Source organism: Bos mutus, chromosome 7 (assembly GCF_027580195.1).
Source record: "Bos mutus isolate GX-2022 chromosome 7, NWIPB_WYAK_1.1, whole genome shotgun sequence".
Lineage (NCBI taxonomy): Eukaryota > Metazoa > Chordata > Mammalia > Artiodactyla > Bovidae > Bos > Bos mutus.
This window is the reverse complement of record NC_091623.1, coordinates 79,677,759-79,695,854: the sequence shown is the minus strand read 5'-3', so window position 1 is coordinate 79,695,854 and position 18,096 is coordinate 79,677,759. Positions and strand designations below refer to the sequence as shown.

General features: G+C 40.4%; 1 pseudogene; it reads left to right on the top strand.

Moving 5' to 3' along the window:
- Positions 1 to 9,065: 9,065 nt before the first annotated feature.
- Positions 9,066 to 9,737, top strand: LOC102272124 (mitochondrial fission factor pseudogene; annotated as a pseudogene).
- The last annotated feature ends 8,359 nt before the right edge of the window (positions 9,738 to 18,096 follow it).

The following is an 18,096-nucleotide window of genomic DNA, read 5'->3' as shown; positions in this document are numbered from 1 at the left end:
TGATGTTGGGAGGGATTGGGGGCAGGAGGAGAAAGGGACGACAGAGGATGAGATGGCTGGATGGCATCACTGACTCTGGACATGAGTTTGAGTAAACTCCGGGAGTTGGTGATGGACAGGGAGGCCTGGTGTGCTGTGATTCATGGGGTTGCAAAGAGTCAGACACAACTGAGTGACTGAACTGAACTGAAGGAAGCCTGATTACATCAGAGAAAGTTTTCCAGAAGCAATGATCCTGAGTCAGGTTTTGAAAGAATAAGAACTCTCCAGAGGTAGAGATAAGCCTTCCAAATAAGAGGAAAGGTAGAGGTGGGGAATACTGTGACATCTCTGTGGAAATTCAAGTATAAAACTACTGATCAAGAGAATGGCAGATGTTAAAGTTTGAGTAGAAGGCAAGATAATAAGCCCTGTTTGCCATGCAAGGAAGTTTAGATTTTATCCTGAAATTGATAGTTAAAGATGTTAAGCAAGGGACATTGTTTTGGCAACAGTCTGTAGAGAATGTATCTAGGATTTATTCAAACTGTGTAGACTGATGCCTAAAAATCTGAGCTATAATTCAAGTGATAGATGAATGAAAGTCCAAACTGAAACAGGAACAGCACATTTGGAGAATAGGATACAATATATTAGAACAAATAAGATGGTGTTCAGAAGCAAATAAATGAGGTTGGTGGGTGAGAAGAAAGCTAAGATGGCCAGTAAGTTTGACAGGTATCCTATATATAGTGAATATGTCTTATATGGACTGATTTTGAACTGCATCTTGTGTTGATTTTCTTTAAGTCTCCATTAATGTAATTGGTTGAATTTTTTTCCCAATAATGAAAATTGAGCAGTTAGAGCTGTATTTCTGTTTCAATAATTGGCACTTAAATTACTTAAATAGCAATGCTAGCTGGAAATTGTACCTCCACAGAGATCTGAACAATTCTTTATAGTCTCTCCTATATTTTTGGCTGAGAAAAGACCAAAGTTGGAGGGTTGCGGGGTGAGGGTGGGGTATGTGCTAAACTTAGTCACATCTGACTCTTTGTGACCCCATGGATTGTAGTCCACCGGGCTTCTCTGTCCTGGAGATTCTCCAGACAAGAATACTGGAGTGGATTGCCATGCCGTCCTTCAGGGGTCTTCCCAGCCCAGGGATCAAACCCAGGTCTCCCACATGGCAGGCAGATTCTTTACTGTCTGAGCCACCAGGGAAGCCCGGTGGGTAGGGTGGGAGAAGGTAACTGAGAATTGAAAGTCTTCTTTTCCATGTTAAAGAAAAGACTTTTGTTGGTCATAGTCTCAAGTTGTAAGCAAGTAATCACCATTAGTTAGAGATTACTTTGGATTAGTAGACATCCTCTAAAAATCAGCAGCAGTGACCCCTGCATCTGACAGTTAGCAAGTTAATGAGACTCCAGCTTCTGAAAGTCAGCCTATCATTTACCATCCCATGCCTGTAAACAAGTCAATCAGCAAATGCCTCAGTTCAGTAACTATATTTCTGAAAGTATGCCAGTCAATAACAGCTTTATTCTAGTGATCACACTAACATAATTGAAAGACCGTCATTCCATAAACACTCCTGCTTCTGAAAATCCACCAATCCTTGAACCAAGCTTCCCAAAACCTTGTATAAGATCAGCTGTGGCTTTCATTGTAGAGGTTGTTCCTTGCAGATACAGCTCTCCTTTGCAGCCATACATGAAGTTCATTTTTTCTGCAGCACATACCAAAGTTCAGTTTATTGTTAGGTTGCAACCACTTCAACAGTTTAACCCCAATTTACTATTATAAATTTAGCTTCATGAGTGACAAATACATTAATGATGCTATGAGACTATCAAATTCAATATTTTCAATTTCTGTGGTGTTTGCTAAGATCTATTTTTTATTTGTGTATTTGAATCTTGAATGCAAATGTAGATTTGTGATTAACTTTCAGAGCATTGGTTATCCATTAAATGAGGGAAAAGTCCTTTTGAAACTTTTTTTGCAGTATGAAACTGTTCATTCAATACAAAAAATGATAGAAAGTCAGTTATAAACCAGTATCTATTAACAGCTAAACCTAAGAGATATGTGGTTCCTCAGCTATTAAAAAAAAAAATACATTTTCTAATTAAATTCAGATGAAAATAATCACAGCAGAAGTTGTAAGATTGTCCGCATTGTGTATCATCATGATCAACCTTTTCAGCACAGATAACTGGTCAAACATACCAGGAGTGTTTTCTGATTCTAAAATTGAAAGCAAATTTTAAGTGCCAGGATGAAATGCTACAATAATAAAAAATGTAATAGCTCTATTTACTATTACAGAGATTATTAAAGATCTAAAATACCTCATCTTTTTAAAACATAGCCCAAGGTGCAGGTAATTACAATATCAGAAAAAAAATTCCCTTTCCTTGTATGTTTTTCTCATGAAAAAGGCTTGCTTAGAAGGCTGCTGCTCACTTAATGAGAAGTGTACTGCTTTTCATAGAGATAATACAAAATGCAAATTTTGGTGTTTATGCAGGAGTGCAAACAATTTATGAATCAAAGTGTAGTGGATTCTATGCAAGGTCTTGGCTATCCTGCACACAATTCTGCACTTTTGCATAATTCTGCACAGACATCTGACATTCTACTGACCCCAGATTAATTATTGTGAAATTGTTGCATTACTTGAGCATTTAAACATTTAAGGAGTTAAAGAATTTTTGTGACTTTGTTTGCATTTTATAATCTTCAAATTTCTAGCATTCAAAAACTTGTTTGGACTTCCTGATTTAGCTTCTATGTGGTGAACAGCTTGAAAGTGATCACTCACATCCTTACAACAAGAATACGTTGGACAGGCTGAAAATCAATGACTTTCCTTTTATATTCCTGAGAACTGAGATTGCTGGGCAAATTGCAACACTGGTATGCAAAATCTGGTGCGACAGGCATACCTGTATTCCAGAGAAATACAGATCTGCTTACCTGGAACAGAAACTACAGGAACCACAAAATGTTAGAAATATTAAATGCTCATTTTGATAAATTGCCAAAGGTTGAATGTGGACTGTCTTGAGAGTGAGAAATTCCTTGGAGGCTACAGTCTTAGGGGGTCACCCACATTTCCACTGCCATTAGATTCAGAAACTCCAATGGATTTGTGTGGTGGAGACCTGAGAAATATTCCCTCAATGCTTTAAGAGATGAAGGATAACCATTGTGAAACACATCTAGAGTTCACCAAAAATGTCTACTCTCCTGGGGGAAAGAGTTTACCAGAGTCTTATGCTAGCTGAGATAAGGACATTCCTCCTACTAAATTTAGCCCCATCTAACCTTCCTGTCTCACTAAGGAGGGGAAAAAAATAAACATGAAGTTGGGGGGTGGGGGTGTATTCAAGGAAAAAGATTAGGAATGCTGCAATCAGAGGAGGGAGTACAGAGCAAGGAACTTGGGAGAAAGCTGTACCACTGGATAAATATTTGTCCTAGATAGTCCCACAAAGACTGAGATTTAATTGGAAAATTATAGACTCCACCACACCCTGACTCCCACCCCAGAACTTGCCACCACACCAGCAACTCTGGATTACAGCAGAAAGAGCTACAAGATACAGACTCTCCTTGAGGAGTGTTCTGCTTGCAATGTAGGAGACCTGGGTTCGATCCCTGGGTTGGGAAGATCCCCTGGAGAAGGGAAAGGCTACCCACTCCAGTATTCTGGCCTGGAGAATTCCATGGACTGTATAGTCCATGGTGTCACAGAGCTGGACACAGCTGAGCGACTTTCACTTTCACTTCAGGAGTGTTTAGTGTTTTATCAATAGTGGAGACAAAGACAAGGATACTAGAGGAATTTGAAGACTCTGGCACCTATGGCTGCCCAACTCCTAGCCAAGTTAACATAAATCTGGTATAAAAAACTATGACTGTGTGGGATTTATCCCAGAAAATGAGGATATGTATAACATAAGAAAATCAATCAATATAATGCACTGCACTAGTAGAATGAAGGCAAAACACACACACACACAACCATCTTGATGCAGGAAAAACATTTCACAAAATTCAGTAAATTTTCATGATAAAATTACTGAGCAAACCAGGAATAGAAGGAAATTTCCTTAACATGATAAAGTACATTAATGAAAAATCCACAGCTAATCTCATATTGAAGGATGAAAAACTGACAGCTTTCCCCCTAAGATTAGGAACAAACAAGGATGCTTGATTTTGCCACTTTTATTCAAGACTGTACTGGAAGTTGTAGTCAGAGAAATTAGGCAAGGAAAAGAAATAAAAGGCATTTAAACTAGAAAGCAAGAATTTTCTCAATTTTCAAATGACATGACTCTATATATAGAAATCCAAACAACCATCAAAAATCGATTAGAACTTTTAAATGAGTTTACAGTGTTTCAGGATACAAGACCAGCATGTAAAAATCAGTTTTATTTCTACATGCAAGTAATAGAAAATGTAAAAGGAAAATTCATGTACAATAGGATCAAAAAGGATAATGTATTTAAGGAAAAATTTAGCCAAGTAAGTCCAAGACTTATACACTGAAAACTACAAAGCATTGTTGAAATATATTAAAGAAGACCTAGATGTAAATAAATGGAAAGAACATTTGATATTCATGAACTGGAAAACATAATATTGTGAAAATAACAATGCTACCAAAATGATCTACAAATTCAATGCAATCATTATCAAAATTCCAATAGCCTTTCTGCAGAAGTGGAAAAGCAGATCCTAAAATTCATATGCAATTGCAAGGGATCCCACACAGTGGAAACAATCTGGAAGAAGAACACATCTAGAAGAACATTTCCCAGGTTCAAAACCTACTACAAAGCTACAGTAATCAAAACAGTGTGGTATTGGCATGTAGAAAAATGTATAGTTTAATGGAATCAAATTGAGAGTCTACCAAAAAAAAAATTGCAAAATTGATTTTTACAAGAGTAAAAAGATTGTTTCAGTGGGGAAAATAGTTTCATCAATGGCTAATGCTGAAACTACTGGATATCCACATGCAAAAGAAAAAAAAATGATTCTGGACACCTACTTCACAACACATGCAAAAATTAATTCTGAATGAATCAAAACCTAATGTAAGTGCTAAAACTATTTTTAAAAACTATAAAATTCTTAGAAAAAAACATAGGTGAAAATCTGCGTGACCTCGAATTAGGCAACATTTTCTTAGATATGACACAAAATACAAGCAAACAAAGAAAATGTCAATAAATTGAACATTATTGAAATTAAGACTTCTGTGTATTGAAAGACACTAGCAAGAGAATTAAAAGGACATCTCATAGAATGGAACATGATATTTGCAAATATTTTCTAAAAGCCTCAAGTCTGAAACTTTTTTAAAAGTTCATGATGCAACACAATTCAATAAAAAAAACACAGTGCAATTAAAAGGGGGGAAAAGTAATCGAATAGACATTTCCCTAAAGAAAATATACAAACAGCCAATAACCAAATGAAAAGATGTTCAACATCATTAATTATAATGCAAGAAATGCAAGTCAAAACCACAATGAGATATATCAGATCCATTATGTGATATAATAAATCCAAAAATACCACATGGCTATTTTTTAATAACAGATGTTGGTAAGGACATGAAGAAATTGAACCCTTGTGCGTGAATGATGAAACTGTTAAACGGTGCTGCTGCTGTTGAAAACAGTTTTGTGATGTTAAATACAGAATTACCATAGACCAAGAAATTCAACTCCTAGGTGTATACCCAAGAGAACTGAAAACAATTGTTCACACAAAAACCTGTTCACAACTGTTCAAAGAAGCACTGTTCACAATAGCCAAAAGATGGAAACAACTCAAGTATCTATCATCAGTGAGTGGATAAATAAAATGTAGTATATCCATACAGTGAAATATTATTCAGCAATAAAAAGGAATAAAATGTAGATACATGCCAAAACATGGATGAACCTTGTAAACATTATGTTAAGTGAAAGAAGTCAGACACAAAGGTTATGCATTGTATGACTCCATTTATGCAAAATATCCAGAATAGGCAAGCCAAGAGACAGTAAATTACTGGTTTCCAAGGTCTGGAGAACAGATGAATGGGGAGTGACTGCTTAATGGGTACAAGATTTTCTTTGGGGGATGATGAAAATGTTCTGAAGCTAAGTAATGGTGAGGGTTGCACAAAAGTGGTTGTACTAAATGTCACTGAATTGTATGGACTGAAAACAAATAGACTGCCAGTTATTTCACCAGAAAAATTGGGTTTATTCAACAGAGAATTACAATTCAGTCTGCAAGCATGGCAAATCACAGGCAAGTCCCCCAAACAGCAAAAGAAGTAGAACTCAAACATGGTCTCCTTCAATTCTGGGAAATCTTTACTTTCAGGTCACCTGATGATGTGCAGGTCCAGTTAGGGTAGGAATTTTAAAGTTTCCAGTTAAGACTGGGTTGTTGTTTGGTCCAAACCAGAGTGTTCTCTCTTTTTTTTTTTAATTAATTTTTAATCAAAGAATAATTGTTTTACAATATTGTGGTGGTTTCTGCCATACAACAATATGAATCAGCCATAAGTATACATATATCCCCTCCCTCCTGAGCTTCTCTCCCATGCTCCCCCCCGCCCCCAGCCCCTCAGAACATCACAGAGCACTGGGCTGATTAGAGCATTCTCTTTTTATCAAAACAATTACTGGATTTCCAATCTTGTTTTTCCTTTCCTGAGGCGAATTGTTGAACTTCTCCGGGCCAGTTTACCTAAGTTATCATTTGGGGAAATACCCTTTTGGACCATGACAGAGGTTCAGCTGCTATTGGTGCCTTTAAGAGAAGCATTCCTTGTGGAAATGTCAATAAGATAAATTTCCCTTAGCTTCTAGAGCATTAAGTTTAGAATGCCGTGAAATCTTAAGAGCTAAACTGGCAGGTAAAAGTATTGCATCTAATAACACCTAAACATAAGGGCCATTTTAAATTTTACTTCAGCTAGAAGTAAGCCATGATGCATTTACAACATTCCAAAATAATAAGCTACAAAACATACAGAAGTTTGTCTGTATGAGAGAAACTTGGAATACATTTTCAGCAAAAGCTGACTAATCTGAGAAAACCTTGAAATTAATGTTTGGCGTTTGGGGACACTTAAAGACACCATAAAACCTATCTGAAACTAGGTATAACTCTTGTTCTGATATCAGATGCCCTAAATATCAAACCTGGGTTTGGGCAAACTACAATTTTCCTTGACAACCTCGTGTCCCTTTAATGCTAAAAGCTTTAGCAAGTGGATGCTGTCTTCCTGTGAAGAGGCCTGAGGACAGCAAAAAAGCAAATCATCCACATATTGCAACAAAGTAGAATTTCTGGGAACTATATATTATCTAGATCAGCTTTGAGGATTTGTGAGAAATAAGAACTCTCAGTAAAACCCTGAGGGATTACTGTCCAGGTGAACTGGTTTTATTCCAACGTAAAGGCAAAAATGATACACAGTAGTCCATCAACTGAAATACTAAAAAATGCACTGCATAAATTGAATTACAGTGGAACATTTACATCCAGTGGGAATGGATGTTAGTAAAGTATGAGGGTTAATAACAACAGGGTGTGGCAGGTTAACAACATTGTTTATTGTTCTGAGGTCCTCAGCAAGCCTCCACCCTCAGCCCTCAGGTTTTCTCATTAGTAAAATAGGGATATTACAGGAACTATTCCAAGAAATGGGTCTTTTGAGACTTCTAATGTCCTATCAAGGCAATGGCAACCCACTCCAGTACTCTTGCCTGGAAAATCCCATGGATGGAGGAGCCTGGCAGGCTGCCGTCTATGGGGTCAGACACGACTGAGTGACTTCACTTTCATTTTCACTTGCATGCATTTGAGAAAGAAATGGCAACCCACTCCAGTGTTTTTGCCTGGAGAATCTCAGGGACAGGGGAGCCTGGTGGGCTGCCGTCTATGGGGTCGCACAGAGTCGGACACGACTGAAGCGATTTAGCAGCAGCAGCAGCAGCATGGGCTTTATGCCATGAAAGGATTCTTTACTTATAGGATATGGATTAGTTCTGGGGAGAGGTTTTGAGGGATCTATTTGAATCAGTGGATAGTACACTGTGAATCTTGTCGATATCAATTGGCAATTTTGTCTATAAGGAAGGTTCAGTTTAGTTCAGTTCAGTTGCTCAGTCGTGTCCGACTCTTTGCGACCCCATGAATCACAGCACGCCAGGCCTCCCTGTCCATCACCAACTCCCAAAGTTCACTCAAATTCACGTCCATCTAGTCAGTGATGCCATCCAGCCATCTCATCGTCTGTTGGCCCCTTCTCCTCCTGCCCCCGGTTCCTCCCAGCATCAGAGTCTTTTCCAATGAGTCAACTCTTCGCATGAGGTGGCCAAAGTATTGGAGTTTCAGCATCAACATCAGCCCTTCCAAAGAAATCCCAGGGCTGATCTCCTTCAAAATGGACTGGTTGGATCTCCTTGCACTCCAAGGGACTCTCAAGAGTCTTCTCCAACACCACAGTTCAAAAGCATCAATTCTTTGGCGCTCAGCCTTCTTCACAGTCCAACTCTCACATCCATACATGACCACAGAAAAACCATAGCCTTGACTAGACAGACCTTTGTTGGCAAAGTAATGTCTCTGCTTTTGAATATGCTATCTCGGTTGGTCATAACTTTCCTTCCAAGGAGTAAGCATCTTTTAATTTCATGGCTGCAGTCACCATCTGCAGTGATTTTGGAGCCCAAAAAAATAAAGTCTGACACTGTTTCCAGTGTTTCCCCATCTATTTCCCATGAAGTGATGGGAAGGTAGTAGTTGATTTAATAAAGATAAATGATCAGTGTTTCCAGAATCAGCTCAGAGACCGAGCTGATAAAAGATGTCAAAAAGGAGAGCCAGTGGGTGGTGGCCCTTGCTGGGGACCCTCCAGTGGACCCAAGGGGACAGAAGTGGCTCTTAGTCCAGCACATGCATATTGAGGCAAGTTAAAGGATTTAATATGAAGCTAAGAAGCAGATAATGCCAGAAAACAAGCAGTCGTTGGTATACATTTAGTAAGTGGGGCAGCATTTCCTTCTCCTACTGCTGCTAAGATGGCAGAAATTAGTCAAATTCAGTAGGAAATGTAATACACCAAAGGTCAGTAAGTGAGGGTCCTGGAAAAATGAAAGATAACACCAACAAATGCTGACCTGGAACAAGGATTCCAAGAAGGAGTTTCAAATGCTAGTGTGATTATGCAGCTTCCAGAGAGAATTGTAGCAGGAAATAATGAACATTCCATTTTCAAGACCAGCAGATTTCAAGACCAGACCGTACACAGTCAACTCCCTTTAAGCCTATGGCACTAAAAACACCACCTCCTGTACTTACCCTAAGTGAAAGACCACTAGATTTTCTGGATTTAGAAGGACCTCCTCCATCCCCTCAAAATGAAAAAATCCATGCACTTGGCAGGCTAAAAATAAAGCTCTCTATGAATGAAAATGTTGTTCACCAAAATGGCCAGCTGGTTAGAACTGACTCCATGTATGGCTTTTCAAATATATATGCAATGATTGAAGGAACTTCAGGAGACATGACAGTTGTAGATACAGCTTGATTATGACTACAGATAAATTAAATAGATGTCTGCAGCTTCTGGAAGAGGAGAACAAAGAACATGCTAAAAATAAATGGTCGTGTATACTGTAGCATTCTGGCTGCTTAATAGCTGGCTCTGGTTTTGCTGCTAGAGGTAACCTCAACTCAGAAATGTTGTCTCAATAGCTGGAAATATAAAGAATTTGCAAACTTAAAAAAAAAAAAAAAGATGTCAAAGAGTCACTTAAGTCATCTGGTTGGCTGCTTTGATGACTACTGTCAAATTCCAGAATTATTTTCCCTTTTCAGAAGAAAGCAATTTCAGCATGATACTACTTTAAGAAGAATTATCAGTGTAATATATGAAAGGGGACAGAGGAACTAAGGAGAAAAGAGTGTTGTCTCTCAAAGGGCCCAAACAAAAAGGAATCAGTTCACAGACAAGAATCTCTTATGAATCTCATTAGAGATCCCCATTATTTGAACTCAAGGCAGGGACTGCTTTCTAGTAGTGGGGTTGAGCATCAAGAGTGGCTCAGATGGACTAGAAGAGATCCATCTCAAATCTGGAGGACTGGTTCTCCAAGCTGACGAAGAGGGAGGATTGAGAAAAGCCCCTACAGTTCCTTGGAGCCCCACAACTGGGAATTGGGAAGAAGTTGGAAAGCCCACTTAGAGGGCTGATGGTGACTGAAGTGCTTGAGTCTGTTAACAATCTCTTTTCCAGTGTCCTCTTTGCACTAATAACAGAAGCTAGGAAGTTTTTTGTTTCTTTTAGGAAATTTTATCTGCTGAAATTTAAGATTAAGAATTTTGGCAGTTTTCCTTTTAGGTGACTCATCCAGAGTGTGAGAGAGCTGGTTTATCAGATTAACTAAATCTGGAGTGGACAGTTTCCCATTACACCCTGTTCCTTTTTACTAGATCCTTGTTCAGACCATTAATAATCAGAGTTAAATCTACATGAGTGGGATCAACATCTGAAAGAAGACCAGACTTTTCTTTAAAATAACCTGAAGTTGATTATAATAGTGATGAACAGATTAATCAGATGTTTGTAAGTAAGCATGAGTTTTGTTCCTTTAGTCCAATCATTAAGCTTTGGAAAAGTGCTAGGAATTGCCCAATGAAGTCATCTAGGGATTTCTTGGGCCTGATGGTATAAGTTAGAAGGTTGCTCTCCTAGTTCTAATTCTAGACCTTTCAGGACTTTCCCAATCAGAAATTTTCTTTCAATGCTAGAAACAGCCTTCATCAACAAGCTTATGATCTAACTGATATAGATCAAAGAAACAAGATTGGTAAGACTGATATATTAAATTCCTTAGCAAATCTGCAAGGATCTTTGTTTACTTTGAGAAACACTTTGAATAATGCTTACAGTTCAGTTTTAGTCCAAAGAATATAAAAATTTAAGAGTTTAACCTCTGGATTCTCAGAAGGCTTACTTAATTCAAAGGGACAGGTTCTGAGGGATTCAGAAGAAAATGGGATGAGGAGAGCTTCAGGGGGAAAGGGAAGTTCAGTGAGAAAATTAGTGTGGGGAAACTGAGGGTACAGAGGAGGAATAGGCAGTATAAAGGGGGAAGGGAAAAGGTGACCCTGGAGGCAGGGTCTGAGCACAAGTCCCCAGAAGAGGGGAGCAAGACAGTGCTAGAGGCAGAGCCTGAGACAAAGAGGCTGGGGAAGAAGAACGTGAGTCTTCAGGAGCTGTTTTATCTTTCTTTAATCATTTGTTTGCCTCAGTTGATCTTAAAAATCTTCTTTTGCAGAAAGGCAATTTTAGAACCCCTGATCACCACCCTACACTGGGTCATTTGCCCCTTCCAAGACAAACACAAGGCTCTGTCATGTCAGGTTCTTAGCTGTGTGCAATAGAGGGTTGTGGTTTGTTTGTTTTCATCTCTCCTGTAGCATTGAGGAGGACAGGAAATTGAGCTCAGAGCCCCACTGAGGTAGATTCTATTAGCTGTTGCTCAATTTCAAGTTTCTTGTTTCTATGTCCAGATTCAGAGTCTGCATGAGTATATCTTATTCCAGAAGTGCAGTGAGGAGGCTGCAAATGGAAGCATCTGTTATTTTCTGGGAAGACTGTGTTATTTCTTCCCAAGACCATAAAGTGGGGAAACTCCTAAAACATAAGATAGAGGCTCAGCTGCTGAGAAACTGAAAGGATAGATGATGGGTTCTAGAGGGCCCTGCATACTTCAGCTTATACAAAGAGGAAGCACTGGAGACCATGCATGCCATCTGCCCTGGATTGCCACTCTAATGTGCTGTGCTTAGTCGCTCAGTCGTGTCTGACATTTTGTGAACCCATGGACTGTAGCCTGCCAGGCTCCTCTGTCTGTGGGGATTCTCCAGGGAAGAATACTGGAATGGGTTGCCATGCCATCCTCCAGGGGATCTCCCAACCCAGGGATTGAACTCAGATCTCCTGCACTGCCGGCAGATTCTTTACAGTCTGAGCCACCAGGGAAGCCCTTCCACTCTAATTGTTTTATAGTTGTTGATGCCACAAAGCATGTGTTCAACTTGACAGTCAGCTAGATTGCCACAGGGAGTTGCCATCTAGGTGAAAGAAGATGCCAGCTTTAAGGGTCCCTAACAGGTATTTTGTTGGGGAAGGCAATGGCAACCCACTCCTGTACTCTTGCCTGGAAAATCCCATGGACAGAGGAGCCTGGTAAGCTGCAGTCCATGGGGTCGCGAAGAGTCGGACATGACTGAGCGACTTCACTTTCACTTTTATGCATTGGAGAAGGAAATGGCAACCCACTCCAGTGTTCTTGCCTGGAGAATCCCAGGTATAGGGGAGCCTGGTGGGTTGCCGTCTATGGGGTCGCACAGAGTCAGACACGACTGAAGCGACTTAGCAGCAGCAGCAGCAGTAGGTGTTTTGTCAAGGATACCATTGAGAAGAGTTGGCATTTTAAGCAGATCTGAGAGGTGTGGATGGCAGTGAATAAGACAGAGAACAGGAGACATTGATCTTGGTCCAGAGATGGTGAAAGTGGAACCAGCAAAAAGTGGACTACAGCAGCTTAAACGATGGGTAAACAAAATGTGATCTATCCATACATTATATATTGTTCACTCATAAAAGACATAAAGGGGTGAACACTGCAGTATGGATGAACCTTGAAGACATTACACTAAGTGAAAGAAACTAGTCCAAAAAAAGCCAATATTATATGATTCCATTTATATGAAATGTTAAATACAGCAAATCCGTAGAGACAGAAAGTGGATTAGTGATTGTTTAAGGCTGGAGGTGGGAGGAAAAAGTGACACTCTATTGCTGTTTTTTGTTTCTTTATAAATATTCTCAGTATGCTAAGACATCATTTTTCTTTTTTTAATGTAAATGAAATATTTATTTCAACTAAACAGCAAAGAATGTCAGACTACATATAAAAGCCATATTCAACTATATGCTATCAATAAAAGATGCACTTTTTTTCTTTTTATTTTTTTATTGAATGATAACTACTTTACAGAATTTTTTTGTTTTCTGTCAAACCTTAGTATGAGTCAGCCATAGGTATACATATATCCCCTCCCTTTTGAACCTCCCTCCCATCTCCCTCCCCATCCCATCCCTCTAGGTTGATACAGAGCTCCTGTCTGAGTTTCCTGAGCCATACAGCAAATTCCTGTTGGCTATCTATTTTACATATGGTAATGTAAGTTTCCATATTACTCTGCCCATACATCTCACCCTCTCCTCCCCTCTCCCCATGTCCATAAGTCTATTCTTTATGTCTGTTTCTCCACTGCTGCCCTGTAAACAGATTCTTCAGTACCATTTTTAAGATTCTGTATATACGCATTAGAATATGATATTTATCTTTCTCTTTCTGACTTACTTCACTCCGTATAATAGATTCTAGGTTCATCCATCTCATTAGAACTGACTCAAAGGTGTTTCTTTTTGTGGCTGAGTAATATTCCATTGTGTATATGTACCACAACTTCTTTATCCATTCATCTGTCGATGGACATCTAGGTTGCTTCCATGTTCTAGCTATTGTAAATAGTGCTGCAGTGAACAATGGGATACATACGTCTCTTTCAATTTTGGTTTCCTCAAAGGGTATATGCCTAGGAGTGGGATTGCTGGGTCATATGGTGGTTTTATTCCTAGTTTTTTAAGGAATCTCCATACCTCTTCCATAGTGGCTGTATCAATTTACATTCCCACCAACAGTGCAAGAGCATTCCCTTTTCTCCAGGGAAGTTTAAATCATTTGTAAGAGGGCAATCTTCCATGTTTTGTTTTTCTCTGCCCAATCAACCTGCTTTGTTCTTTGACTCAGGCCCCTTCCCTCCGTGCATGCACATCCTTTAGCCAAGATGGATTTTCGCACAAGGGTCTTTGGAAAGTTAGTAAAACTTATTATGGTTTGGCGCCCCGTCCCTTTTTGACCCCACAGAACCTTTCTGCACATGCGCAGTCAAGGTCTCCCTGACCCCAACGATGAGAAATATGTGACCTCTTGATCTTTTACCCAGGCAGTGCTTAATCCCTCTCTGTCCCTGTCATTATTCTTACCTTAAAGTGTCCACAGGAGACAAAGTCCAGCTATTTACCCTCTTCTTGTTGTTATTTCTATCTTGAAATATAAACAGGAGGCTGGCTGTAAACTTCTTATCTGGAGTCCATCTATACTCTGCCTTAAGAAATATGAACAGGAGGCTAGTTGTAAATGTCTGGCCTGGAGCCCATCTATCTCCTGCCTCAGGTCCACGTAGAAATGCACATGAGGAAGGACCACAGTTTTTTAACATAAAATCCAGGGTCCCTGTGGTTGAGGGGGGCAGGGGCAAATGCTCCTTCAAAATATTTAGGTAACTGGGATCCTATTTCCCAGAAGTTTTTCTCTAGAGTAGAAGGACAATTTACAAAAAGCCCTAACAGCTCAAAAACCCTGAAGGCATTAACACCAGCCCGTTTCAAGGGCACAGCCCAGTCCTGAAAGACTCAGGCTGAATGCTTAACGGCACAGATCTAATAGAAGAGTCCCTGTTCCAAAAGGAATCAAGCTGAAAGTGAGGGAATTCCAGTTGGAACAGCTTGATTTCAAGTCAGGTCAATATGCCAAACAAGTATTTGAAGATAAACAAGGCTTTAATCAGAAAGGACAAAACCTTAATATAGATCATGAATAAAACCTGGAGATCTGCAAAGCAAAGAGGGCAACTCAGATCCAGGAGAAAGACTTAACCTTCAAATCCCAGGGTCCCTAAGAAAAGCATCAAGGATCAGTGAGCTCAGTGTTGGTATCACACCTCTTTGAGCACCCACCTTCCAGTTGTTGGAGGTCTTCTCTGGATCCCTATGCGGGCCAAAAATGCTGACATTAAATAGACTGACAGTTATTTCTCCAGCAAAAATGAGTTTGTTCATGATCATCAAAGAACTGCAATTTGGCATCAGCAACCATGGCAAGCCACATACAATCTTTTGAAATAAAGAGATAACTTATTTATGGGGGGGGGGGGGTGTGAAGGAAAGAGTTCAAACTATAGTAGCTTCTCATTGATTGCACTGTTCAGTTTAGTTGCTCAGTTATGTCCGACTCTTTGCGACCCCATGAATTGCAGCATGCCAGGCCTCCCTGTCCATCACCAACTCCCGGAGTTCACTCAAACTCCCGTCCATCGAGTCAGTGATGCCATCCAGTCATCTCATCCTCTGTCGTCCCCTTCTCCTCCTGCTCCCAATCCCTCCCAGCATCTGTAACCATCTTTCATTGACTGAGCCCTTGTAGGCAAGAGAAGAAAGTCTTTCACGTTCCACTATGGTTGTAGCGTGTTAGAGCTCCCCCTTCTGGCCTCCTGGCTCCATTTGTCAACAGTTGAGATTACTGTGTTAATTTTTACAGGCATTATCTTTTGATTGAGCAATACTAGGTCTTCTGCGGAGAAGGCAATGGGGACCCACTCCATACTCTTGCCTGGAAAATCCCATGGATGGAGGAGCCTGGAAGGCTGCAGTCCATGGGGTCGCTAAGAGTTGGACACGACTGAGCGACTTCACTTTCACTTTTCACTTTCATGCATTGGAGAAGGAAATGGCAACCCACTCCAGTGTTCTTGCCTGGAGAATCCCAGGGATGGGGAGCCTGGTGGGCTGCTGTCTATGGGGTTGCACAGAGTTGGACACAACTGAAGCAACTTAGCAGCAGCAGGTCTTCTCAATCCTGAACCAGTCAGTTGTTCTATACAAGGTTCTGACTGTTGCTTCTTGACCCCCATATAGGAACTAAAGAACCTCTTGATGAGGGTGAAGGAGGAGAGTGGAAAAAGCTGGCTTAAAATTCAACATTCAAAAAACTAAGATCATGGCATCTGGTCCCATCACTTCATAGCAAATAAAAGGGGAAATGGTGGAAGCAATGACAGATTTCCTCTTCTTGGGCTCTAAAATCACTGTGGAATAGTGACTGCAGCCATGAAATTAAAGACCATTGCTTCCTGGAAGGAAAGCTATGACAAACCCAGACAGTGTATTAAAAAGCAAAGACATCGCTTTGCTGACAAAGGTCCATATAGTCAAGGCTATGGTCTTTCCAGTAGTCATATACAGATATGAGAGCTGGACCATAAAGAAAGCAGAGCGTCAACGAATTGATGCTTTCGAACTGTGGTGCTAGAGAAGATTCTTGACAGTCCCTTGGGCAATAAGGAGATCAAACCAGTCAATCTTAAAGAAAATCAACCCTGAATACTTTTCAGAAGGACTGATGCTGAAGATGAAGCTCCAATACTTTGGCCACCTGATGTGAAGTGCCAACTCACTGGAAAAAACCCTGATGCTGGGAAAGATTGAAGGCAGAAGGAAAAGATGGCATCAGAGGATGAGATGGTTGGATGGCATCACCGATTCAAGGGACATGAACTTGGGCAAACTCCTGGGAGATGGTGAGAGAGAGGGAAGCATGGTGTGCTGCAGTCCATGAGGTCTCAAAGAATCGGACAAGACTCAGCAACTGAGCAACAACAACAAGCCTCCTGTTCCTCCTGGCAAATTTGCAGCAGGTGTTTCTTCCTTCACAGTTTCTTTGACAATATAACATAGATATATGTTATTATCTCTGTGTCTCTTTCATCACTTTCTGCACATGTCCTAGGAGATAATTATCAGAAAGAAAGCATTTCTCCTCTGTGCAGACACTACTTTCACAAGTCTTCATCTTAAGCAACTTTTACTATTATTCCACACACATGCACACATGCACACATGCACACACACATCACTTTATTTTCACTTCTCTAATAATAAAAATACAAGGCAAAAAATATGAGAATTGCATCCCTTGCCCAATATTGCTTTCTAGGAGGAGATTATGAGTTTTGTGAGAACTCACTTGACTGTGTGGCCAACTTAGGGCTCCATTCAGTAGCCCTTAAGGTGAAATATCCTTCAAGAAGGTCAAGACCTTTGGGCTTGTTTGGGAAACCCCAGGTGATGCATGGGGCTCTGCCAGACCCTTGGTTGTGTACTAAGGACATGTTGGTAGGCCACTTAGGCAGGTGTCAGATCAGGTCAGTTGCTCAGTCGTGTCCGACTCTTTGCGACCCCATAAATCGCAGCACGCCAGGCCTCCCTGTCCATCACCAACTCCCGGAGTTCACCCAGACTCCCGTCCATCGAGTCAGTGATGCCATCCAGCCATCTCATCCTCTGTCGTCCCCTTCTCCTCCTGCCCCCAGTCCCTCCCAGCATCAGAGTCTTTTCCAATGAGTCAACTCTTCGCATCAGGTGGCCAAAGTACTGGAGTTTCAGCTTTAGCATCATTCCCTCCAGAGAAATCCCAGGGCTGATCTCCTTCAGAATGGACTGGTTGGATCTCCTTGCAGTCCAAGGGACTCTCAAGAGTCTTCTCCAACACCACAGTTCAAAAGCATCAATTATATTCCACAATAAAACAGACCTTATTGGTAGGTTTTTTTTTTAAACTAATAGGTACTCTATTCTGTTGTTCCATGTCCAGTTCTAACTGTTGATTCCTGGCCTGCATACAAATTTCTCAAGAGGCAGATCAGGTGGTCTGGCATTCCCACATCTTTCAGAATTTTCCACAGTTTATTGTGATCCACACAGTCAAAGGCTTTGGCATAGTCAATAAAGCAGAAATAGATGCTTTTCTGGAACTCTCTTGCTTTTTCCATGATCCAGCAGATGTTGGCAATTTGATCTCTGGTTCCTCTGCCTTTTCTAAAACCAGCTTGAACATCAGGAAGTTCATGGTTCACATATTGCTGAAGCCTGGCTTGGAGAATTTTGAGCATTACTTTACTAGTGTGTGAGATGAGTGCAATTGTGCGGTAGTTTGAGCATTCTTTGGCATTGCCTTTCTTTGGGATTGGAATGAAAACTGACCTTTTCCAGTCCTGTGGCCACTGCTGAGTTTTCCAAATTTGCTGGCATATTGAGTGCATCACTTTCACAGCATCATCTTTCAGGATTTGGAATAGCTCAACTGGAATTCTATCACCTCCACT